Below are 27288 nucleotides of genomic sequence, written 5' to 3'. Positions count from 1 at the left end.
ATCCTGCCCTAGCCGGTTTGACTCAGTGGATAATGCCTCAGCCTGCAGACAGCAGGGTCTGGGTTCATTCTGATCAAGGGCATGTACCTAGGTTGCAGGCTCATCCCTGGCCGGGACCCAGATCAGGGTTCATGCAGGAGGCAACCAATCAAAGTGTTCCTCTCACTTTGATGTTTCTCTCTGTCTTTCCCTTTCTCTTCCACATTCTCTAAAAGTCAATGGAAACATATCCTCAGGTGAGGATAAAAAATAAAGAAAGAAATGCATATCCTATGAAAGACACATCTTGAAAATGCCTAAAGAAAGTTGTCATTTTTCTTGGTGAAGGGACTGGAGTCTGTGTTGATGAAAACACCTTGGTGGCTGCGGTGACTGACAATGGCTGCAGCAGCGGGGTGAGGGGGCTGGTGCCTTCCCCTGATCAGCCCGGTTGCCTCCTACAAAGGGAGGCCAGACTGTGGCTTAGGCCCACTCCCCGTGGGGCGCAGGCCTAAGCCATCAGTAGGACATCCCCTGAGGGCTCCCAGTATGTCAGAGGGGGCAGGTTGGGCTGAGGGACCCCCAACCCCCAGTGCACGAATTTCGTGCACCAGGTCCCTAGTATATAAATAAAATGCCTGTGTCCATGATGATCAGGACGTCCAAACGACTGGTCACTATGTGGTGCGTTGAGCACCTTGGGGTCCCTCCCTACTACCAGCCTGCCCCTGATCGGTGGCAGAAGCAACTGTATAAATGAGGCAGGGGCAAGAGCAGGGCCGCACAGAGCCAGGACCCTTCCTGGCAGCCCCGAGTCCCTGGGGTTGAGAATTCTGATGGCCCTGCCCAGAGAGTAGAGGCATCTGACAGGCAGGGACAGGGGCCACAGGCTTCCAGGGAGCACCGCAGAGTTGGAAAGGAGAGGAGAGGGCCTGCGGAGGGGGGAGGAGGCAAAGCCAGTGGACATCAGCCTAGAATCCAGCCCTTCCCCCTGGAGGCAGCAGGCCCTCAACCCAGAACCCCAGCCCGAATCAGAAGGACCCAAGGGAGGCTTCAGGAAGCTCTACACAGAGATGTGTGTTGAGAATGAGAGACTTCGTGAAGCCCTGACCAAGATCACGCTGCAGCTGGCACAACTCAAGGTGGAGCTGGAGCGTGCCATGCATAAGCAGGAGCGCTTTGCAGAGAGGCCGGCCCTCCTGGAGCTGGAGAGATTTGAGTGCATGGCCCTGGAGAGCAAGGCCGCTGAGCTGGAAGAGGAGCTGAAAGGCCTGTCCAACCTCCAGGCTGACAACCAGTTCCTGAAGGACAAGAACACGGCCCTGATCCATGTCATCAGCAAACTGAGTGACCCTGGAGAACTTGCCCCTGCACCCTCATTTATACAGTTGCTTCTGCCACACGCACACCTTCCCATGTGAACCCGAGTGACAGGGCTGCCGGGGAGTCTCTGAGAAGCCATAACCTCCCTTTGGGACCTCCAGGCTAGGAGGGGAGTTCAGAGCCCCCAGGAACCAAGGGGGCCATCTGAGGCCAGGATGAAGAAGGGAGGCTTAACCAGGTAGGGGGACCAGGGCTGTAGGCAGGACCAAGAAGGAACTGAGGACCAGGAAGTGCCAGGACCAGTAGCCAGGACCAGAGTGGCCACCCAGAGGTCCCCTCTCACGTGTGCTGCCACCAGTCACTCCTCCTGCCCCTGAGCAGGGATCTGAGAATGTGCCAAGCATCCCGCTGGCCTGGGCCGGATGGGCCTCTATATAGGGTCCATGTGCAATAGGGAGGGACGTCTTCTATTTTTTGCTGCCCCCTCCCCAATGCTGTCTGAGGCAGGGGGAGAAGGTACTTTTGAGACATAGCACAGGCACCACAAATAAAAGTCGTGAAGTTGCCAAAAAAAAAAAAAAAAGCAGGGCCAGCAGCCAAACGCCACCTCCCCCTGGCCGCTCCACCCCTGATTGCACTCCCACCCCTATAGGGGTTGGGGCCAGCCAGCCAATCTCCTGCAGCCCCACCCCAGATCAGCCCCCCCAACCCAGATTGGGGCAGGGCCGGCAGGCCAACCACCCATGGCCCCTCCCCCAGGCCACAGGCCCCTGATAGTCACCCCCACCCCATTTGGGGGCATGGCCTGCTGGCCTACCTTCCACAGCCTCTCCCCATGGCTAGCTCTGCCCCCAATTGGCCCCCTAACCCCAATCTGGGGTGGGGTTCACCGGCCAATCGCCCATGGCCACTTCCCCCAGCTGACCCAGCCTGATGGGGCCTATGGGGACAGGCCAGCCAGCCAACTTCCTGCCATCTCCTCCTCCTGACAGGCTCAGCCCCAATCAGCCCTGATTGGGGCAGCGTCGGCCGGACCCAACCCATGCATGAATTTGTGCACTGGGCCTCTAGTAATCACATATCCCCATGGTGTGGATGAGACCCTTATACATCCATATTGACTTTACCCTTAATTTGATTGAGCCAAAATAAAATTCTTATACATAGATTGTTATAAAGTACATATTCCTTATCCTCTTTTTCAGGTCTCAAAATGATTCTATTTTATTATACATAACAATAAATGACATATAAATATATATAATAAATATATGAGTTGAACATGTAAAAAATGTGGTGTATTCAAATATGTATGCAATTCCAAGACAGAAGTACATTAAATTATATTTTGAACACCCACTCAATGAAATACATTGAAAAATGTTGAATTCTAATTGCTGCTCAAGTAATGTTTCATTATTACATAAAAATGTGAATATATTAATTAAGCAGAAAGCAAAGGAATAAGAAAAGTAGTAAAGTGATTTACTGCCAAAAATTGGTAATGGGTAATTGATAATCAACTTTTTGTTCTCTCTTCCTCAGCCTCAATCTGTTGCCCTTATTAGACTAATGGACAGACATTTTCTTCATATATTTTCAACTGTCACAGCAAAAAAAGCATCAAATTTAAGCAGGTTTACTCTGGAAACAGCAAACACTTTTTAAAAAAAAGCATTTCTAACATAAAAAAATTACTTATGTTACAGAGAGGAAGGGATAGAAAGTGAAGTAGGCAGGAAGAGAGAGAGAGAGAGAAACATGGTCTTTTTTTTTCCAATTATTTGTGTATTCACTGGTTGATTCTTATATGTGCCCTGATCCCCGGTGGAGACGATGCTCTAAGCAACTGAGCTACCTGGCCAAAGCCTGCAAAGACTTGAACATTAAGTGATGGTACCTCGGCCCTAGCTGGTTTGGCTCAGTGGATAGAGCGCCGGCCTGCAGACCAAAGATTCCAGGGTTCAATTCTGCTCAAGGGCACATACCTCAGTTCAAGGGCACATACCTCGGTTGCAGGCTCAGTCCCGGCCCAGGACCTGGTTGGGATGCGTGCAGGAGGCAACCAATCGATGTGTTTCTCTCACATTGATATTTCTCTCTGTCTTTCCCTCTCTCTAAAAATCAATGGAAAACTATCCTCAGGTGGAGATTTTAAATAATAATAAGAAGAATAAAATAAATAAATACCTGTTTTTTTAAAGTGATGGTACCTCAAACTGATAAGGAGGTTAGCATTTGGTATTGTTTTGGAAACAGAAAAAATCATCCCCTGATATCCTGGGGCTGGACTGGAACTTTCAGCTAGGCCATATGTTACTTTTGATCATAAATAACGTCACAAAACCCTAGTACACATAAGGTCACTCTGACAATAATGGATCTAGTAAAAAACACAACCACTTCATAACGATATCTGTACATAGACAAAACATGGACATTGTCCAAGACACAAAATGCCAAACACTCCTTTACTAATTACAGATTTATTCACACTCATGTCTTTTATTCTGGATAAGAAAAATGAGTGCCCCACTTCCTGACATCATCCAACCCAAAGAAAAACCCTGTTTCCTGAAAATATCACCAAACCTTTCTAATATCATTCTTAATCCTATAAATTCTTTCTAAATAGCCTCTTACTGAGATACCACATAGTGCCCCATGATGCATGTTCTCTTTTGCTGTACCTAGTAATAAACCCAAATTATTTAACTACAGGTGTTCCTAGTTGTCTTTGACTGAAGGAAACTGACAGAAAAAGATCTACTGAGTTTCAGTTAAAGCCATCGCTGACTTAGACTAGAACCTTCAAATCACTAATAGTGCATACCTCTGAAACCAATTGTGTCTCTACCAATTCAATATGCCACCAGCTCTTAGCTGAGAGGTAAGTTCATGCTGCATTGGGCTCTGATATTACCTTGGGTACTTTCAGCATTGCTTATATTATTTTCCTAGAAATAAGGTCCCTTGGAATAATAATGGTTATCTGATCCAATTTGTATTATTCCTAGGTGAAATTATTTTCTAACTTTCTGACACCTGCTTCCATGATCTGTTTACTTGTCTAGTATCTTGAATGTTGTCTCTAAGTGGAAAAGTCTATATGAAGAGTTGATGCCTAGGTTCAATAAGTTCAACTTTAAGTTGGCCTTGGGGACTAAAGAGTTTAATTATCTCCTCAAGATGGTAATCTTTGGACAAATTTTGCCTCAAGATTCTGTATTAGCTTTTTTATGCTATGTAACAAATTATGACAAACTTATTAGCTTAAAACAATTCTAATTTATTATCTCTCAGCTTCTATAGGTCAGAAGTCTGAAAACCCTGAAACTGCATTCTCTGATTTAGCATTTCATCATGCTGCAATCCAGGTCTCAGACAGGGCTGTGGTCTTATTAGAGGCTCAACTGTGGAAATATTGCTTCCAGTATATCTCAGGTTGTTAGTAGAATTTATCTCCTTGCAGTTGAAGGACTGAAGTCTTTGTTTTTTTGTTTGTTTTCTGACTTGGCCTGAAGTTCTTAGAGACCACCTGCAGAGACTGCCTTGATGTGAACTTCTTACTCCATCTAGCCTGAAAGAAGAGCTTCTCACTTGAAGGAGGAACCAGATGGTCTTTTACAGGCTTTCACCTGATTAAGTCAATCCTAGCCAGAGTAAATTTCTTTATTTTTAAAATATTTATTGTTGAAAGCATTACATGTGTCCTCTTTTCCCCCCATTGGCCTCTCCCAACCCACCCCTGTTCCCCACCCAGGCCTTCAACACTCTATTGTCTGTGTCCATGGGTTATCCATATATGCATACAAGTACTTTGGTTGATCTCTTCCCACCTGCTCACCCTCCCACCTTCTCCTGCCTCCCCTCTAAAGTTTGACACTCTGTTTTGATAAACTCAAAATCAACTGAGTTGGGACTTTAATTATATCATCCAAATCCCTTTAGTTTTACTCTATGCTATTGACTAGGCATAGATATCAAGTTTCACCCACACTTAAGGAGAGATCATTGGATGTCATCTTAGGTTCTGTCCACCACCATTACCATTTCAATATGCTATATAGACTTCTTCCTTAGTCTTGTCTTGGAGTCCCTGAGAACTGCTTTGCTGAGTTATATCAGTCCAGAATCAGGATGAATTATCTGGCCCCGGATTGGTGGTGACTGGCCTTTAGCCAAATTTTGAAGACATGGAATTCCCCCAAACACTATCTTTGCAGGCTGTTCAGTTCTTATTGGTTCTTCTCAATCTACAACTTTGTCCCTTACAGATGGAACATGTGATCCCTTCATGTTTTCTAACAATAATGCCAGTGTGTAAGCTTACCTCTCTACTTGGACCAATTTTATCAGGAATGATGTGGAATTCTATGAACCATTTTGGGGAAATTTTCACAAGAACAGAATTGTTCATTTGAGAGGTAACTTAGGACAAAAAAATGTAGAAATTATCATGAGATTGTCTTGTTTGTCTCAAAGACCAATCATTTACATTTTTATCTTATTTCATTGATTTTGAGAGATATATGAGAGAGAGAGAGAGAGAGAGAGAGGGAGAGAGAGAGAGAGAGAGAGAGAGAGAGAGAGAGAGAGAGAGAGAGAGAAAGATTTGTTGTTCCAGTTATTTATACATTCATTGGTTGATTCGTGCATGTGCCCTGACCAGGGATAAAACCAGCAACCTTTTGCATATCAGGATGGTGTTCTAACCAATTGAGCTACTTGGCCAGGGCTAAAATATCCTCTCCTTTATTTCTGTTTCAAATCCAGCCTACCACCTGTCTTTTTTATATGATTTTCAAGGTAAGCATGGTTTTTACATTTTACATTTTCACATTTATAAACCATTGAAAATAAGTCAAAAGAAGAATAAAACTTTGTTACATATTACATGAAATCCAAATTTTAGTGTCCATAAATAAAGTTTTGTTGGAACACAATGCCAATTCATTTAAGTGTCATCTATGGCTATTATACCACAACAGCAGAGTAGAGTAGTTGTGACAGTAGTTTGTGAAAGAATGATACATGCAGATGCTAAAATATTTACTATTTGACCATTTACAGAGAACAATATTGTCATCCTAATCTAAAACAGTGGTATACAAAATATTAAAATCTTGGAATTTTTTATTCAAATGAAATTCTTATATGCCAATATATAAAATTATGAAACTAGAGCTCCCTCTGGTTCTTTGTCAAAAGCCATTGGTTCTTTGTCAAAAGCCATTGAAAAATACAACAGTATAACAATTTGCAGTTCACTAATCTAAATAAAGAACCACAGAAACTGACACAAAGACAGCCCTTTTCAACCTGCCTCCATAACATGCTGGATAAGAGGAAGAGGCACAAATAGAGGATCATATGTTTTGATTTTATATCTTTTTTTCTTTTCTAATATGTATATTTAATGCTATAAATTTCTCTCTATTCCTCTTGCTGCGTCCCATGAATTGTTATAAGTTGTAATTTTTACTTTCAGTTAGTAAAAACATTTTAAAAATATCTCTTTAGACTATTTTGATCTAGGTGTTATATATAAGTATGTTTAATCACCAACTATTTTGGTGTGGTTTAGCTATATTTCTGTTATAGAATTGTCATTTAATGCTATTCTGGACTGAGAATATACTTTATATTATTTCTATTTAAAAAAATGTCAGGATGTGCTTTATGGCCTGGAATAAGGATGTTCCATTTGGGCTTCAGAAGAATGTGTACTTTGCTGTTGTTAATGAAGTAGTCTATAAACCAATTAGATTCAATTAATTGCTATTCAGTTCTACTATGTTCTAATGTTCTATGTGCTGCATCTGTCAATTACTGATGGAGGGATGTTGAAATCTCCAACTTTAACAATGGATTCATCCCTTTTCCTTGCAATACTATCAGTTTTGCCTGTTTTTATATTCTGTGGTTAGGGAACACACATTAAGAATTATGATGCAAATTAAAACAACATTGAGGTACCACCTCACATTTGTCAGATGGCTACCATCAACAAATCAACAAAAGACAAGTGCTGGCGAGGATGTGGAAAAGAGGGAACCCTAGTGGGAATTCAGACTTGTGCAACCATTATGGAAAATAGTATGGAGTTTCCTAAAAAAATTAAAAATTGAACTGCTGTTTGACCTAGTGATTCCACTTCCAGGAGTATATCCTAAGAATCCCAAAACACCAACCAGAAAGAATATATGCACCCCTATGTTCATAGCAACACAATTTATAATAGCTAAAATCTGGAAACAGCCCAAATGCCCATCATTAGATGAGTGGATAAAAATGCTGTGGTAAATTTACACAATGGAATACTATGCAACTGTAGGATCTCTTACCCTTTGAGACAGCATGGAGGCACCTGGATAGTATTATGCTAAGGAAAATTAGCCATTTAGAGAGAGACAAGTATCACATAATCTCACAAATATGTGGAATCTAAAGAACAAAATAAACTGAAGAACAAAAAAAGATCAAGACGTAGAAGCATAGAAATGATTGATGAATCTCAGAGGGAAGGCAGTAGCAGGTGGGTGAGAGGGTGGGGAAATGTTAACCAAAGATCTTATATGCATATTAGAGGCTCGGTGCACGAAATTCGTGCGGGGGGGGGGGGCTCCTCAGCCCAGGCTGCACCCTCTCCAATCTGGGACCCTTGGAGGAATGTCAATTGCCTGTTTAGGCCCAATCCTGGTGGGCCTAAATGGGCAGTTGGACATCCCTCTCACAATCCAGGACTGCTAGCTCCCAACTGCTCGCCTGCCTGCCTTCCTGATTGCCCCTAACCACTTCTGCCTGCCAGCCTTATCACCCCCTAACCACTCTCCTGCCAGCCTGATCAACGCCTAACTGCTCCCATGCCGGCCCGATCACCCCAACTGCCCTCCCCTGCAGGCCTGGTCGCCCCTAACTGACCTCCCCTAACTGACCTCCCCTTTAGGCCTGGGTCCCCCCCAACTGTCCTCCCCTGCAGGCCTGGTTGCCCCCAACTGCCCTCCTCTGCCAACCTGGTCACCCCTAACTGCCCTCCCCTGCAGGCCTGATCGCCCCCAACTGTCCTCTCTTGCAGGCCTGGTCCCTCCCAACTGCCCTCCCCTGCTGGCCATCTTGTGGCAGCCATCTTGTGTCCACATGGGGGTGGCCATCTTTGATCACATGAGGGTGTCCTTGTGTGTTGGAGTGATGGTTGATTTGCATATTACCTCTTTATTATATAGGATACTAGGGGCCCAGTGCACAGATTTGTGCAACTTGAAAGAAACTGTGGGCTGCAAGGCTGCAGTAGGCACAGGGGCAGTTCTCGGCCCATCCTCTGCACCCCCACCTGGTCCCTCCCACTGTGGCCCCCGGTCCCCTGTCTGCCAGCAGCCACACTCCAGCCGCCGCTCCCATGCCCTGAAGGTGCTGGCCCTACTTGCACCTGCTGCTGGCACCACAGAGCAATTGGGGCTGGAGCTGGCAGTGGTTGTGAGTGGGACCAGCGCTGTTAAGGAGTGCTAGTGGTGGCTGCTGCCCTGATCACCCCTCAGGAACAGGAGGAGGTGGAAAAACCCTCAGGGACAATCAGGGCTTGCAGCCACCACTTGCACCCACTGATGGTGCTGTGATCGGGATCGGCACCAGCCACCGGCAGTGGGTGTGAGTAGTGGCTCCAGCACCAGCTGCAGTGCAAGCGGGGCCAGCACTGGCAGCAGGTGCGAGCACTGTGCAGGACTGCGGCATGTGGGAGCAAATAATTTTTAGTAACCACCAGAGGTTCGCCCCTATGACAGCAACCAGTGCCCTGCCTTGGTCTGGCACACCTGCTCACCTGCTCCACCATTCTGCCATGACCAATGCCCACCATGTTCTGTACACGCCCTCTGGTGGTCAGCACATGTTATAGTGACTGGTTGTTCAGTTCGGTTGTTTGGTTGTTCCGGTTGTTCCATAGTTCGATCTATTTACATGTTAGCCTTTTATTATATAGGATTAGTTTCTCTTCATTTTAACTATATACTTACCATCACCAACGTGTTTTATATTTTCATTTTTCTAATAAGCATCCTTTCATTTAAGTCTAAAGAGCTCCTTTAACCATTTCTTTTAAGTTGTGTCTTTTGGTGATGAACTCTCAACAGTTTTTGTGGGGAAGGGGGTCTAAGAAAGTTTTTCTCCTTCATTTCTTTTTTTCCCTTTTTTAAGTAAAAAACTAATATGCCAATTTTATTTTTTAAAAGAGCACTCATAAAATAATGAATGCTTAGCTGATTTAATGACTATGTTCTTTTTTTTTACTTTTTTTATTTCTTTATTAAGGTGTCACATATTTGTCCTCATCCCCCAATTCCCATCCCCCACCCCACCCCCCTGTTGTCCTTAACCATTGGTTAGGCTTGTATGCATGCACACAAGTCCTTTGGTTGATCTTACCCCACTACCCCCACCCTCCCCCCCCCTCCCTCTGAGGCCCGACAGTCCGATCGATGCCTCCTTGTTTCTGGGTGTGTTCTTGTACATCAGTCTATGTTGTTCATCATTTCCCCTAGAAGAGTGAGATCATGTGTTACTAGAAATATACTTATAAGAACCGAATGTGAGATGAGTAATAATAGTTATGCTGACAGGCAAATGAATCAGTCTGTAGTAAGTTTCTTTCTGGACCAACAGTTCTTTTGAGACCCATTTTCAGTGTCCACCAGTTCCTTATGTGTACCTGTCGGCACTGACTTTTCAGCTCTGGGTGGTGGACCAATGGTGGTAATGCAGGTCCGACTCCCTCTGGTTTGGTCTCGCCCGGACCCAGGGGCACGGCTTCACCTGGCCTCAGGGGTGCGCAGCCTCACCCGGTCCCGGGATCCAGCCTCACCTGAACCCAGGGGCACGTGGCCTCACCCAGGCCCAGGGGCGTGGCCTCACCCGGACCCGGGACCCAGCCTCACCCAGATCCAGGGGCACACAGCCTCACCCGGATCCGGGGTTCAGCTATACCCGGACCCAGGGGCGTGTGGCCTCACCTGGACCCAGGGGCGCGTGGCCTTTCCTGGACCCAGGGGTGTGGCCTCACCCAGACCCAGTACCCAGCCTCACCCGGATCCAGGGGTGCACGGCCTCACCTGGACCCGGGATCCAACTTCACCCGGACCCAGAGGTGCGTGGCCTCTCCCGGACCCAGGGGCGTGGCCTCACTCGGACCCGGGACCCAGCCTCTCCCGGATCCAGGGGCGCATGGCCTCACCCGGACCCGGGATCCAGCTTCACCTGGACCCAGAGGTGCGTGGCCTCTCCCGGACCCAGGGGCGCGTGGCCTCACCCGGACCCAGGGATGCATGGCCTCTCCCGGACCCGGGACCCAGCGGGGCCTTGTCTTCTCGATCCCAATTCCTGTTGGTCATTTCCCTCTCAGCAATTCCTTTGGCCATCCTCTCAGAGCTCCGGGGCGGCCGCTGCGGAACTCGCCAGGCGGCGGGCTTGGCGAAGCTCCGGTGCGCCCAATGCACGGCGGTGGGCCAGACTAAGGTCGCTGCGGTGGCACTCGGGCCTGCAGCGGCAACCAGTCGCTGGGCGAGTGCACCCAGATCCGGGACCCAGTGGGGCCCCGTCTTCCCGATCCCAACTCCCATCGATCAACCCCCTCCCAGCAACTCCTCCGGCCATTGTTCCGGATGGTGTCTGCTCTGCCCTCCAGTTGCAGTCTCAAAATTGTTGTGGTAGGCAGCAATCAGGCATCTGCCCTATGCCGCCATCTCGGTCCTCCAGAAGATTCTCAAGTAACCTTATAAATGTGGATCTGAACACTGTGTCGTCCATTAGTTTACTTTCCTTCAACCCTTCTATTCATGACCTCCTTCGGTGTCTCCATCTTTTGGCTGCCTCCCTATGTTGATGGAGTGGCTTTGTGTGGTCAGTGACCTATAGGGGCCGGTATCTCACCTTCCCCAATCTCCCTAGGTGGTCACTCTTGGTACCCCCTTTGTGGGCTGAGTGCAAAGTCTTGGTGTTGTTAAGCCTTGATTGCTGTTGGTACACTGGGAGGATTTTCCCTCCAGTCCAATTGGCTGTGAGGATCAGCTGTGTCTATGCCGGGAGACAGCCTTATTCAACTAGACTTGCAAAATTGTAAAAGCCTCTGTGCTCAGCTTGGATGGGGCAGAGTTTCAAGGTGGAGCCTACAGCCTTGGCTTCCTGTCAGCCCCGCCCTATGAGGTTCCTGGTTCTCAGGGTCCCTCTGTACTCCCTGCAAACACCTCTGAGAGAAAAGCGCCCTGGAGTTTCACCCACTGACAAACAGTCTAGTCTCTCCCCCAATGAATCTGGACTCTCAGATTCTCGCCCGGAACTGGGGTTCAGTGCAGTCGGAACTGGGGATCAGAGCAGTCTGGCTCCTTTGTCTCCTCCCCTCCAGGGCAATCCAGCAGCATAGTCAACAGACCATCCTCTGCGCGCATTCCCGTGCGCGCCTCCGGAGCTCTGCCTTTCGTGGCTCCTCTGTGCAGCCCAGATTCCCCCAGCATGCGCCTGGATTCCCAGGGTCTCGCCCGGGACTGGGATTCAGTGCAGTCGGAGCTGGGGTTCAGCACAATCTGGATCTTTTATCTCCTTCCTGCTAGAGAACGCCGGCCAGGCCGTCAGCCGCCCTGTCTTCTGCGGCTCCATCCTCCTCTCTCTCATGCGCGCCCGTGTTTCCATATCTCAGGCTCCTAGGGCTCCTCTGATTTTCCCTGTGGTTTTATCTTTCCTTCTAGTTGTGGACATTTCAGTCAGCCAGCTTTCCTGTGGTTCTGGATGATGTCCGTTTTGACCTTTAGTTGTATTCTTGAAATTGTGCCAGGCTGCAGGTTAGGTGCTTAACCTATGCCGCCCTCTTGATTTTCTCGACTATGTTCTTATATATGAAATTAAATGGGTCTCTAAAAATAATCTGAGAGTCAGTATATCCTCTGTTAAGTAGCTTAATTTACTTTCATATCAGGACTTTTTCAATGTTTCAATTTCATCCCATATTGCAGCTTTAATTTTTAAAGTATCATATTCAAACTCAAGCCAAGGCTGACTCCACTTCTGAGCTTCTTTTATTTGTTCTTCAGTTAAATAAAGATAAAATTTGATTCCTTTAATATTAAATTTTGGACACTCCCAGAGTTTGGACCTGGTTTTAGCTTGGGCTTCATTTTTGCTTTCCAGCTGATTAACAGGAACTTACTGGCTATATTTTTGTACTATTGGCTTCATATTAATAACAAATGTGCCGTGTTCATGAATGGCAACTTGTAAGTATAGTAAGCCATCTAACAGCCATTTCTGTAATTTGACCACTTGAATTTCCTGGATTTTAGGATTATAAAGATCAAAGCAAATCTCAACACTTTGTCCTTTAGTAATATTTCTAAGAATAAAAGTAGCTCCAAGTCCTGTTCCTGATCTCTGGATGTTAATCCCCAGAAACTGACCTGTTTTTTCATTGGCTTATCAGTGGACAGTAGTAACCCAAAGAATGCTTCCAACATAAAACTCTAGAATGTGGAGTACTTTTCTTCTTTCTAAAACATCTTTTTTTTTATGTTGCAAATATCAGAGAGTTTGTTCTTCCTCTTGGAGGAATGAATTCAAGACTCAAGAACCTGGTTTTCTGGGGCGGGGGGTGGGGGTGGGGTGGCACTTGTCTATGATGACTGGTTTTGGAGGCAGCTGAAATGTGCTGGGCTGGGAAGGTCCAGTGCTCTGCTGTTGGCCTGGCCATGTGCAGGCCTTCAGGCGACAGAGGCCAGCACAGGGAGAAGAACCCTGGCCACTCCAAGCTCTAGATCAGGCCCATTATTGCTGTACAGCCCCTGAATGGAAGCCACCTTGCTTGCTCCTCTCCATTTCTGATAGTCAAATTGCTGGGTAAAATATTCCTGTTTGGCACTTTGTGTTTTATTTTTTGTTTAATTGTTTGTTTGTGTTTTCAGGCTTTTGAGTACATTGTTCTGCTCTCTCCTGGGCTGTAAATATTTCACTGAGAATTCCGCTCATAGCTTTATGGGGGTTCTCTTATATTTGAGATTGTTAAAAAAATCTTTGTCTTTATTTTTAAACAGTGTCATTATAATTAGTCTTGGAGAATATATTTTTTTAAATCTAATATTTATTCCGGAATGTAAAGCTCTTTTTTAAATATATTTCAGAGAGAGGAAGGGAGAGGGAGAGAGAGATAGAAAAATCAATGGTGAGATGGAATCATTAATCGGCTGCCTCCTACATGCCCCCCACTGGGGACCAAGCAGCAACCTGGGCATGTGCCCTGACCAGAATCTAATCGTAACCTCCTGTTTCATAGGTCAACACTCAAACACTAAGCCAAACCAGCTGGGCATAAATATTTTTTTAAATTAAAGTATAGTGACATAAAGTATTAGTTTCAGGTGTATAATGTAGTGAGATTTCACATTTATATACCTTACAAAGTGATCACCACAAAAAGTTCACTATCTGTCACCATACAAAATTATTGTGATATTACTGACTGTATTCCCTGGGCTGTATTTTATATCCCCATGACTTATTTATGTAATAAGTTTGTACCACTTAATCCCCTTCACCTTTTTTCCCCTTGCCCCCATCACTCGATCCTCTGGCAACTATCAGTTTTTCTGTACCTTTTTGTTAATTTGTTTAGTGTTTTAGTTTTCACACATAAGTGAAATGATAAAAGTATTTGTCTTTCTCTATTTCACTTAGCATAATATCCTCTAGGTCTATCCATGTTGTCACAAAGGCAATATTTTATTCTTTTACATGACTGAGCATATATCTATATCTATATCTATATCTATATCTATATCTATATCTATATCTATATCTATATCTATATCTATATCTATATCTATCTATATCTATATCTCCACTTCTTTATTCATTCATCTATTGATGAACACCCAGGTTGCTTCCATATCTTGGCTAATGTAGATAATGCTGCAGTAAACATAAGGATGCATATACCTTTTTGAATTAGTGTTTCATTTTCTTTATCTAAATGCCCAGAACTGGAATTGCTGGGTCCTTCTATGTCTCTTGTTCTAGCCTTTGTTTTAAAATCTATTTTGTCTTATCTAAGTATTTCTATCCCAGCTTCTTTTTTGGTTTGTTTCCATTTTCAAATGGTCTCGCCCGGACCCAGGGGCACGGCTTCACCTGGCCGTGCTTGTACTAGTCTTTTTCTTTTGGGACCACAATATCTTTTCCATCCCTTTACTTTTAGTCTATGTGTATGTCTCTTTCTGGAGTCTCATAAGCAGCATACACAAGGGTCTTGGTTTTTTTTTTTTTTTTTATCCATTGTCACCTATGTTTTCTAATGGGACACTTAGTCAACTTACATTTAAAGTAATTATTGATAGGTATGTACTTATTGCCATTTTAATTGTTTTCATATTAGACTTATAAATGGTTAGCCTATTATCTTTCCTACATGTTTCCCTTTTATTTGTGAGATTTTTTCTTTCATATATTTTCTTATTTCTAGTTTGGCCTTTCTTTTCAACTTAAACTATCCCCTTTAACTTTTATTGTAATGCTGGCTCAATGGTAATGAATTCCTTTAGCTTTCTAAAGGAAAATCTTCACTTCTCCTTCAATTCTGTATGATAACCTTTCTGGATAGAATGTTCTTGGTTGTAGGTTTCCCCCTTTAATTATGTTGAATATATTATGCCATTCCTTTTTGGGCCTGCAAAGTTTCTGTTGAAAAGTCAGCTGATAGTCTTATTGGCATTCCCTTGTATGTAGATAGTTGTTTTTTTCTTGCTGCTTTTAGGATTATCTCTTTAACTTTAAAAAATTTAATTATAATGTGTCTTGGTGTGGTCTGGTGAATATCTTTTTGGGTGAGAATAATAAACTTGAATGTCCAAATCTCTTGCTAGAATTTTGAAGTAACAAGCAGTATGTTTTACATAAGTTGTCTGTCATTTTATTCCTCTCTTTTTCTTTTGGGACCACAACAATGCACAGTTTTTCCTCTTAATGGTATCTCATAATTTATGTAGTCTTTCTTTACACTTTTTTACTCTTTCCTTTTTGTTCCCTTTTGACTGAATAATTTCAAAGATTTTGTCTTCAACTTCACAGATATATCCTTCTGCTTGTACTAGTCTACTATTGTTGCTCTCTATTATATTTGTTTTTCATTTCATTCATTGTATTCTTCAAATTCAGATAATTTCTACGTTTTTAAAAAATATTTTATTGACTTTTAGAAAGAGGAATGGAGAGGGAGAGAGAGAAATGCCAATGTGAGAGAGAAACATCAGTTTTCTGCTTCCTGCATGTCCCCCACAGGGGATCAAGCCTACAACCCTGGCATATGCCCTGACCAGGATCAAACCAGCAACCTTTTGGTGCACAAGGTGATGCCCAACCAACTGAGTCACACTGGACAGGCCTTATGTGTTTTTTTATGATTTTATTTCTCTGTTAAATTCCTTTTCTCCTTTCTTGTTTTCCAGATTACCTTCAATTGTTTGTTCACTGAGCTTTCTTACAATAGCTATTTTGAATTATTTATTGAGCAAACCACAGATCTATATTTTTTGTTGTCAATTACTGGAAAATTACCATATTCCTTTGGTGGGGTTATGTTCCTTGACTTTTCATGTTTATTGAAGTCTTGTGTCACTATATTTGCATTTAAAAGAGCAGTCACCTCCTCTAGTCTTTATAGACTGGCTTCAGGAGGGTAATACTTTTATTCAGTCTGTTTAGTGATTCTGCAGCTTTCTCAGACCTTTTCAATGGATATGCTTGCTCCACACTTTTTGTTTCCTCTTGAGTGTGATTCTTAAAATTGTATGTCTTTCTGTATCCTTCAAAGCCAGGTTGTGTGTGGACAGCCTTCCATTTTATTTCCCTAGAGCAGTGTTGAATGCTCAATTTTCTGTGCTTTCTCCCAATGCTGCAGAGTTGGATAGGCTTTTCAAACATGCTTTGTAGCCATCAGCAAAAGCTCACTCTCACTGCTATTTGGGGTATATAAAAGGAGCTGGCTATGTGGTGTAGAATTGTGTGGGTAAAGAGCACAGCACACAGTGTGTGCCCTTTGGCCAGTTGGGGGAATCTGCAGGTGAGGTGTCCCCAGCATCTTATGGGCATGTTTCCTGATATAGTCTGCAAAGTGATTATTAGGATCACATCACTTTTACTCCTTTCATTCTGAGCCCTGGCAGCGATTCTTCCTACTGCTCACTGCACCGCATTCATCCAGTTTTTGAATCAATATTCTGGAGGGAGTAAGAAAGAAATAAGCTTCCTTGACAACTTTTTTCACAGCTGAGAAAGACAAGCACTTATCCTATTCTCTTACTTTTTCCTATGGGAGAAAGCATGGACCCAAAAAGTCTTTCTTGGCACTGCACTGTACTGCCTTGTGGGAGAGGTAACATAGGTAATGTGAATCTGTTCTTCTTAACATCTTTAATGAGTACAATTTCTGATTTTTATTTTGCTCCAGTGGTGTGCTGGTACTTCTCCATTGGGTTCCTCCTGGACTTCCACAAATACACTCTCACTTGTGAGTGGTTCTCAAAATTAATTTTATGTGTGAGGAATAGATACAAAACTTCTATACTGCCATTTTCATTCATACTGTTTTGATTACTGCAGTTTTGAAGTAAATTTTGAAATAAAGAAGCATCAGTCTTCCAACTTTATTCTTCTTTTTCATTATTGTCTTCACTACTCAGGATTCACTGAGATTCCCATATACATTTTATGATGGATTTAATATTTTCAAAAATTAGTTTTGTGATTTGGAAAAAAATATTTCACTACAATCTGTAGGTCATTGTAGGTAGTATTTACACTTTACCAATATTAAATCTTCCAATCAATGAACATGGATGTCCTTTCACTCATGGTTGTGTTTTTAAATTTGTTTCGTTGTCACTGCACAAGTCTTTTGCCTCCATAAAGTTTATTTCTAGGTAGTTTATTCTTTTAAGTACATTTGTCATGAAATTGTTTTCTCAATTTCCTTTTAAGATTGTTCATTATTAATTTTTAAAAACATAACTGATTTTTATGTGTTGAATTCTTTTCTTGAAACTTGGATAAATCTACATATGTAAAACCCTAATATGCAAATAGGGGGAATGGGGGAACAACTGAACAACCAAACAACTGGTCGCTATGATGTGCACTGACCACCAGGGGGTGCATGTGGACCATGGTGGGCGTCAGCAGCAGGCGGCAGAGCACGGAACATGGCGGGCATTGGCCGCGGCTGGATGGTAGAGCAGGTGAGCAGGGGCGCCAGACCAAGGTGCAGCACGGATCGCTGTCATAGGGGTGAGCCTCTGGTGGTTACTGGAAATTCTTTGCTCCCGCGCACCGCAGTCCCGCCTGGTGCTCACACCTTCTGCCTCCACCAGCCCCACTCAGACCCACTGCCAGCGCCGGAGCCTCCACTCACACCCGTTGCTGGCACCTGGCGCTGACCCCAATCACTTGGTGCCATCAGCAGGTGCGAGCAGCAGCTGCCAGCCCTGATTGCCCCTGAGGGTTTCTCCACCTCCCCTTGCTCCTGAGGGGCAACTGGGGCAGCAGCCACTGCTCACACCCACTGATGGCACCGGTCCCAATCGCTTTGTGCTGTCAGCAGGTGTGAGAGGGGCTGGCACCTTCAGGACATGGGAGTGGCGGTGGGAGTGGGGCTGCTGGTAGACAGGGGACCAGAGGCTACAGCGGGAGGGTCCAGGCAGGGGCACGGAGGATGGGCTAAGACCCGCCCCAGTGCCCACCACAGCCTCGAATCCCACAGTTCCTTTCAAGGGGCACGAATTCGTGCACTGGGCCCCCAGTTTTAATATAAATGTTATGAGTTCTACATATATCATGTTGTCTGTGAATAGAGTTAATTTTATTTCTTCTTGTAGTTTACATGCCTATTGTATTTTTTCAATTGTTTTGGGTAAGCCTTTATTTTGTTGAAAGAAATGTCAAAACACAGTTTCTCTAATTTTAATTGACCATTTTAAATTATTATATTTTTTCTACTATCTTAGCATATCATTATATTTTAAAAAAAAACAACGATTTTTAACTGATGTTCTCAGAGTTTACAATGTAAATTTACAACTAAGCCAAGTTCATTTTCAAATAACACTGTATCACTTTATTGGTAATGCAAATATCTTATAGCAGAGTTGTCCCAATTTCTTCCTCCTCTCTCATAACATTTGTGTCAGTCTTTTTACATATTATAATCACTGCATACTTTGTTGCTGATATTTTCTAACAAACTTGTATCAACTAGATCATTTAAGAATAGAAAAATAAAAGGTATATTCATCTTTATTTCTTACTTATACCATCTTTTTTTCTCTATGTATATTTGAGTTTCTGATTTCTATCTTTTTCTTTTTAATATTATTTAATGTTTCTTGCATAGCAGGTCTACTGGTAACAAGTTCCCTCAATTTTTGTTTGTCTGATAGTCTACTTCATTCACTTTTGAAGAATAATTATATTGGAAACAGAATTTTAGATAACTATTTTTATTTAAAAATAGTTTACATATTTTATTTTACTCCCTTTCTGCTTGAATGGATTCTGGTGAGAATTTCAAATGTAATTCTTATTCTTGCTCTTCTATAGATATGATTTTTGTTGTTGTTGTTCTCCGGGCTTCCTAGATATTCATAATTTATTTTGTAAAATTCTCAGTATTTGGTATTTCAACTATTTCTTCTTTTTGTTTCCCTCCTCTTTCTTCTCTTTTTTGGTATTCCCATTACCTATGTTTTACACCATTTGTAATTGTCCCACAGTTCTAGGATAGTTTGTCTTTTTAATATTTTATCTTTGCATTTCTGCGTTAGAAGTTTGTATTGACATGTTTTCAAGCATGATAATTTATTCAGTGCTATCCAGTCTATTGATCAATGCAATTCTTGATTTCTGTAAGCCCTTTCAATTTATAGTGTTTCATTTAGATTCTTTCATAGCATGTCCATCTCTCTGTTTACATTACCCACCCTTTCTTGCACATTGTCTACTTTTTCCTTTACAGTGCTTAGCATATTAAAGGTAGTTGTTTTAAATTCCAAGTCTGTTAATTACCAAATCTCTGCTATATCTTAGTCTGTTCCAGATTATTTCTCTATCTATTCAAACTCTTTGTGTGTATGTGTGTTTTTGTATGACTTATAAGTTTTTGTTGTTGTGAAAGTTGGATACCACATACTGGGTAAGAGGAAGTGAGGTAAACTGACCTTTAGTATGAGGTTTTATGTTTATGTTGCTAGGAGTTAGACTTTATTTACTGTTTGATGTAGCTATTTGTGACAAATGCTATAATGTTCTACAGACCTTTAGAACAACAACAAAAACTAAAACAATAGGGGGATTAGAAAAAAGGACACCAGACAATCTTTCACTTGTATTTCCTTATTGTCACAGAGGAGCCCTATTGATGTGCTTATAATGTGTGGGGAAGGAGAATAATTTTTTAGTACTATGATTAGGTTTAGTATTGTAGTGAGCCTCTGTGTCTGTACTGTGGGTTTTGCAAGTGCTTCTTAGGTTTGATAGAATGCTAGGAGTTCTAGAATTGGATAATTCCATTCTCCTAGATTGCTTAGGCTCTAGAATAGCCCCAGTTGTTCAGACTCTGGTACAATAGTCTCCCTTGAGTGCAGGCCTTGTTGAAAGAACAAAATGATCTGGGAATATTTCCAAATAGCTACCTCTCCCTTCCATCTGCCAAAAGTATGAGAGAATTTTTATTGGAACCTTACAGTGAGAACCTGATAGAGCTCCTAATTATAAAACATATGAAGGTATGAAGAGCTTCTCTAACATTAGTGCCCAACCCCAGGGTTCTTTAACCTCTCAAGTTTGTCCATACTTAGTATTCAGCCACTTGTAAATTATAATTTAAAATTTCTTACCCTGGTACTGACTCCAGTGGTGGTTTCTGCTCCCGGGTGTCTGTTCTGTTAAGCTGTGATTCTGTGTATCCATCTTCTGTTTATCCAATGTTAAAGGTATCCATTTTCCCTATGACATCAATTCTCATTAATCTAAAAAGAGTTGTTCATTTCCAGTACTTTCCGCTTTTTTTTATTTTTGTGAGGATGGGAGTGATAACTTCTAAGTTGCTTACTTGTTGGACCAGAGAGCCAAAATTCTCCCATCATATTTTTCACAATTTATAGTAAAATATCTGCTGGAATAAAGGTTGATTTTTAGTCTACTATGATATGAGGAAAATTCAGTATCTGAAGAAGAAAAAAGTGAAATGGATAATTTAGAGGAAGAAAAGAAGATCAAGAGGGAGGGAAAGTCAAGCCAACCATATAAAGTAATGCTTTGATTTTCTGGCACTCAGTTTGCAAGTTACAACTTTTGTCTTTGAACAATATTGTCTTTCCAGCTGCTCCAACTTTGTTCCACCCATTTCAACTCTTGTGCTTTTGATGATGACTTATCTTCCAGCCAGAAAATGCTTGAGGTGTAAATGGTATTGAGCTTGTAACAAATGGGGACAGAGTATAAATGCTTTTTCTTCCTTTACAGACACATGCTCTATTCCTGCCCTCTTGACAGACATATTTTTGTTTCCTCCCAAAACATGTCACTTAACTTTGCTCTACGGATTTAAACTGATGTGAATAGATGTGGTGTTTACACAGGATGGATCCCCTTGGAATGTAGGGTGAAGGGATGGAGGCTCTTAGGAACAATCACCCTGGTCAGGTTCCTCCTTCTTTATATATCTTGTCTTCTACATTCAATCAGTGCATACATCTCTCACTACCATTCCCTCTTTTCCAGCCCTACTATTATTCTCTTAATTCAGGTGTTTATTAGACGACACTTTATTTTGTTCAAACAGACATGTATGTCTGATTTCTGCCATCTGACTCTTCTTAACACTTTCCTCAGATTATTCCTCCTATTTTTCTTGTGTCAGCTTATCATAATAATCAACTTAAAACACTGCTTCTGTTATGTCACATGTTTGAACTATTTCAAAGGCTTCTAATATCCACTCTATAAATTTCTCTACCTGGACGAGAGTGTTTAAGACTCAGGGTAAAATATCACTCTCCCATTTACTAAAAGTGGGATTTGAGGAAAAGTCACATTAACTCTCCTGAGTTCCAATAGGGATAATAACATACCTCACACATTTTTAAAAAAAATTTGCATGACAATCTCTTCAAGGATGACCAGTATAGAATTTGGCAAATGAGAATATTCTTCCACCTTTCTTCTATTCCACTGTATATTCAAATTTTCTCCAATAAATTATTTACATATTTTATAGTATTTAAGTGTTATATTAAGTATAACAATCAATTTTTCCTGATATTTACAATAGAGTACAAAACTTTATTTAAAGTTTATTGTATTTTAATTAAAAATTTAGTGAAATAAAGCATCATTATGAAGATTTGGTGCTTGTGCAGGGTAGTAAATAACAGTCTGATTATCTTACATTTGTAATTCCTATTTATGAAGCAACAAGAGTTTACTGTAGCCGAAACTGGTTTGGCTCAGTGGATAGAGCGTGGGCCTGCAGACTGAAGGGTCCCAGGTTCGATTCCAGTCAAGGGCATGTTCCTTGGTTGTGGGCACATCCCCAGTAGGGGGTGTGCAGGAGGCAGCTGATCGATGTTTCTCTCTCATCGATGTTTCTAACGCTCTATCTCTCTCCCTTCCTCTCTGTAAAAAATCAATAAAATATATATATATATATATATATATATATATATATATATATATAAGAGTTTACTGTAAAAAGTAGTCATGAGGGGGTTGGTTGAGGTTCAACTTCAGATGGAATTAATTAAATAAATGTGTCAGTAATGAAAGAAATAGAAAGATATTGAATTTATGAGAAAATTTCAGTACTCTTCTTTGGTTTGTTTACAGTAAAAACGATAGCTTTTAGCCACATATTTCTTCAGAAAGCCATATATAATGCACACATGCTATACCAATTTCATGGGATTGTGAATTCCAATCCCCTGAGATGCTACTTCTTAAAAAACATAGTTGAAAACATTTATTTACAAATGAGGCTTGTGGCCATATTTTTTTCATAGTATTCAAGAAACAGAACAGGCTCTGGAATCAGAGAATCTAGGGTTATTAAAATTATGGCTCAGTTACTTAATAGCTACTTGAGCTGTCATAACCTCAATGAGCTTCTGGTCTGAAATATGTGTCTTTTGAAATTGTTGCAAACTGAACTTATTCAGCAAATATTATGTGATGTCTACTATGTGCCAGGTACTGTGCAAGACACTCAGGTTTTAATGCCTTTACACACTTTACAGTCAAGAATACAGACAGAACAAGTCAGAAAACAAAAGTACATACAAAGTGTGGTGTTATGAAATAAGCCAACATGTTGCTATAGATATTGGGGATAACATAAGTAAGGGACATTTGGTCAATGTAGCCATTATTATCACATACAAGCACATGTACTTGGGTTTAAGCAGCCAGTGCAGTGGAGAACAGATCTTGGATTAGGGATGAAGAAACCTGGGATCAAATCCTAACAATGCTGATTATTTGTTAAGTAATGAAAATTATTTATTTTTCTCTTTAAAAAATAAAAATGAGGCCTCAAAGACAAGTTCACTGGCACTTATATTTTGAAATCCCTTAAGATTTTGTCTTCTTGGTTCTTCAATGCCCCTTACTGAATCACTATATCAGATGAATGAAATCAACATCTTCAGAATATTTCACACCAAAGCTATGGAACATACATTCTTCTCAAATGCACAGAGACTTTCAAAGATAGACCACATATTGGGACATAGGCAAAATCTCTTCAAATTCAAGAAGATTGAAATCATATCAAGCATCTTATCAGACCACAATGGCATAATATTAGAAATAAACTACAATAAAAACAATCAGCCCTGGCTGGTTTGGCTCAGTGGATAGAGCATCAACCTGCAAACTGAAGGGTCCCAGGTTCGATTCCAGTCAAGGGCACATGTCCAGGTTGTGGGCTCGATCCCCAGTGGGGGACTTACAAGAGGCAGCTGATCCATGATTCTCTCTCATCGTGGATGTTTCTCTCTCTCTCTCTCTCTCTCTCTCTCTCTCTCTCTCTCTCTCTCTCTTCTCTGAAGTCAATAAAAACATATTTAAAAAAATAAAAAACTTCAAACACTTGGAGGCTAAATAGTATGCTATTAAACAATGATTGGGTTACCAAAGAGATAAAAGAAGAATGATGTATCACTCAAGGCAGAGAAACATGGAAATAATAATACTTCTCGTTATGTTACCATAAAATTGTTTTATAAAGATTAAAAATTATCTTTATAAATTTGTGCCTGTCATAAGAAGTTACCACAAACTTGGCGGCTCTAAACAAGATAAATTTATTTTCTCATATTTATAAAGAAAAGAAGTCTGAAATCATTATAATTGGGCTGAAACAATGGTTACTACAGGGCCATGCTTCATCTGGAGGCTCTAGGAGAAAAATCTGTTCCTTGCCTTTTCCAGCTTCTGATGGCTGCTGGCATTCTTTGACTTATTGCCATGTTATTCAAATACTTATTTTTTTAAGTATGGTTTTTAATGTTATAAAGAATTATTACCTCAGAGTTAAGTGTTACAGTTGAGGTAGTCACATCTCCACTACCCCATTCAGATAAGAGGACCTTGTGGTTTTGGTAGTTCAGCAAAGAAACTGTCACTTTGCATTAGAAACAGATAAAACAGCAGCAGCCTTTGGAAGTGCTATAAAATGTAAGTGGCTGCACAACACTCTCTCCCATTTTTTTATTTAATCATTAATTAAAATATACATAGAATATTATTTGGTATTAGGTTCAGGTTAGATAATCATATACCTTACAAAGTTGATTATGTCCATCTGATCTAGTGAGTCATTTAGTATTGCTGTTTCTTTGTTGGTTTTTGTCTATAGGACTTATCCAGTGATGTCAATGTGGTATTAAAGTCCCCTACTATGATTGTGTTGCTGACGATCTCACCCTTGATATCTTCCAGATTTTTTTTTTATGTATTTGGGTGTTACTGCATTGGGTGCATATATGTTTACCAGAGTTATAGCCTCTTGTTCTATTGATTGCTTTAGTATTATGAAGTGGACTTCCTTATCCTTTATTATGACCTTCACTTTGAGGTATCTTGTCAGATATAAGTATTGCTACCACAGCTTTTTTTATTTTTCATTTTCATTTGCTTGAGAAATATTTTTCCATCTCTTCACTTTCAATCTGTGTGAGTCCCTTGTTCTGAGGTGGGTCTCATGCAGATAGCATATATATGGGTCATGTTTTCTTATCCATTCAGCTACCCTATGTCTTTTGATTGGAGCATTTAATTCATTTACATTTAAGGCTATTATTGATAGGTACTTGTTTGTAGCTATTTCTATTCTTTATACTTGCGTTCCTTCTTCCCTTTCTATTTCTTCTTTTTACAACAGTCCCTTGAGCATTTCTCTCATTGCTGACTTGGTAGTGATAAACTTCCCTTAGCCTTTTTTTTAAATCTGTGAAGCTCCTGATTTCCCCTTTACTTTTGAATGATAGCCTTGCTGGATAGAGTATTCTTGGATTCAGTCCCTTGTTTCGCATCACTTTGTATACTTCATTCCATTCTCTTCTGTCCTGATGTGTTTCTGTTGAGAAATAATTTGATAATCTAATGGGAAATCCCATGTAGGTAACTCTCTGTCTCTCTCTTGCAGCCTTTAAAAGGCTCCCTTTGTTGTTAATGTTTGCCACTGTAATAATGAGGTGTCTTAGTGTGGATCTTTTTGGGTTCATCTTGTTTGGGCATCTCTGTGCTTGTGTGACATTTTCTTCCCCAAATCACGGAAGTTTTCTGTCATTATTTCTTCAAATATGTTTTCTAATCCTTGTTCCTCTTCTTGTCCTTCTGGCACCCCTATTATACATATGCTACTTTGTTTCCTGTTGTCCTAAAGCTCCCTTAGGCTCTCTGGCCTTCTAATTTTTTTCTCCATTCTCTGTTCAGATTGGGTCTGTTTTACTGCCCTGTGTTCTAACTCAGTCCTCTGCTCCTTCTAGTCTACTGTTGAAGCCTTCCATTGTGTTTTTTTTATTATACCTATATCATTCTTCATTTCCCCTTGATTCTTACATAAGTTGATTTTCTCATCCAGCTGGTTTAGGAACTATATGACTCTTACTCTGAATTATTTTTCTGACATATATCATGCTTCTGTTACATTTACTTTCTTTTCTGTCTATTCCTCTTTTTCTTTTCTTTGGGAGTTATTTCTTTGTCTCCCCATTTTCGCTTTCCCAAAATGGTTTACGCATTGAGTCACATGGGGACTGTGGCTGAAGGGGCAGGCTTGGCATGAGGATTACACACTCTGAGACTTGCCAGAGTGCCCAGGCTCTGGGTCGTGCAGGGCCTTTTGTTGAAGTAGCAGGCTTGGTGGGAGGGTCACACTCCATGACTCACCTCAGGGCCCAGGTTCCGAGTCACGTGAGTTCTGTGGCTGAAGTGGCAGGTTGGCAGGAAGGGAGCATAATCTGAGACTCACAGAAGCCTGAGGCTGGTGAGGCTGGATGTCTTTGGCCGTAGTGGCTGTAGGGTCCAGAATGGTGTCTGAAGCCAGTTTGGGTGGTGGTAAGGCTGGACTCCTAGTCACAGCAGCTTTTCCCTTCAAGATGGCATGTTTTCTATTCCATAGCCAGCCGCTCCAGGATTGCTTGAAGCAGTAGCAGGGGCTCCCCATCTAGGAGAGCCCAGTTTTCCATCCCCCAAGACTCCTGCAGGATCTAAGTGTCACACACACACACACACACACACACACACACACCAGACACATCCACACATTCCCCTTTCGCTTCCTCACTCACTCACATTCTGTCCTCTCTGCCATTCTGCTGGTCACCATCTTGACTCCTTCCAGCATTTTTTCATATGGCTATTGGTTATCTCTATGCTCTCTTTGATAATAGTCTATTCACGTCTTCTGCCCATTTTTTAATTGGATTGTTTGTATTTTTGGTGTTGAGTGGTATTAATACTTTATATTGGATATTACCCATTATCAGATGCTAGTATATCATTGGTGAATATGTTCTTTCATTAAGTAGGTTTTCTGTTCTTTTTGTTGATGGTTTCCTTTGCTGGGAACAGACTTTTTTTTTGATGAGCACTTATTCGTTTTTCTTTTGCTTCCCTTGCCTTAGAAAATATATCAGAAAATATATTGCTAAGAGCAATGTCAGAGAGTTTATTACCTATGTTTTCTTCTAGCAGTTTTTTTTTTTTTTTGGTTCATACCTTACATTTAAGTCTTTAATCCATTTTTAGTTTATTCTTGAATACTAGAGGCCTGGTACACAAATTTGTGCATGGGTAGGTTCCCCTGGGGTGACCTGTGGGGATTGGGCCCCAGCTTACACCCCCAGCCTTGCAGCCCCAGATCACAGCTCCAGCCTTGCAGCCACACAGCCCTGCCTGGCACCCCACCTTGGCCTGGCACTTCCCCCTCACCTGTTCTACCATCCCGCCTGTGGAGCAATTGATTGGGTCCAGGCCCCCCACCCAGCTCTCTCAGTGCCTCGGAGTCAGGCAGAAGCTTTGCCCCCCACCACCACTGCTGGTCATCACCTGCAGGGCAATTTGTGGGGTGATCGTGCCCCTGCTCACACCCACTTAACCTGGTGCTGCCTGCTCACCTACTTCACCATCCCATCACAGTCTCGCTCTCATTGGGGCCCATCACGGCTTGCAGCACTTCCACTGCTGCCCGCTGCCAGCGCCACATCACTGACACCTGCCATGTTCCATGCTGCCCCTTGGAGTCAATGAAAGTCATAGCGAGTGGTTGAACAGTTGAACTCTCAGTCGAACTCCCAGTCGAACAACTGCCAGAGGGGACAATTTGCATATTAGGCTTTTATTATATTGGACAGTGTAAGAAGGTGGTCTAGTTGCATTTTTGCATGTATCTGTCCAATTTCCCCA

The 27288-nt window shown here is 41.9% G+C and overlaps 1 pseudogene; it reads right to left on the bottom strand.

The window, feature by feature from the left end:
• Window positions 1-12258: 12258 nt before the first annotated feature.
• On the bottom strand, window positions 12259-26047 carry LOC103302149 (39S ribosomal protein L19, mitochondrial-like; annotated as a pseudogene).
• Window positions 26048-27288: the final 1241 nt, after the last annotated feature.

This window comes from Eptesicus fuscus, chromosome 1 (assembly GCF_027574615.1).
Source record: "Eptesicus fuscus isolate TK198812 chromosome 1, DD_ASM_mEF_20220401, whole genome shotgun sequence".
NCBI lineage: Eukaryota > Metazoa > Chordata > Mammalia > Chiroptera > Vespertilionidae > Eptesicus > Eptesicus fuscus.
The sequence above is the reverse complement of the archived record's forward strand: the minus strand, read 5'-3'. Positions and strand labels throughout refer to the sequence as shown.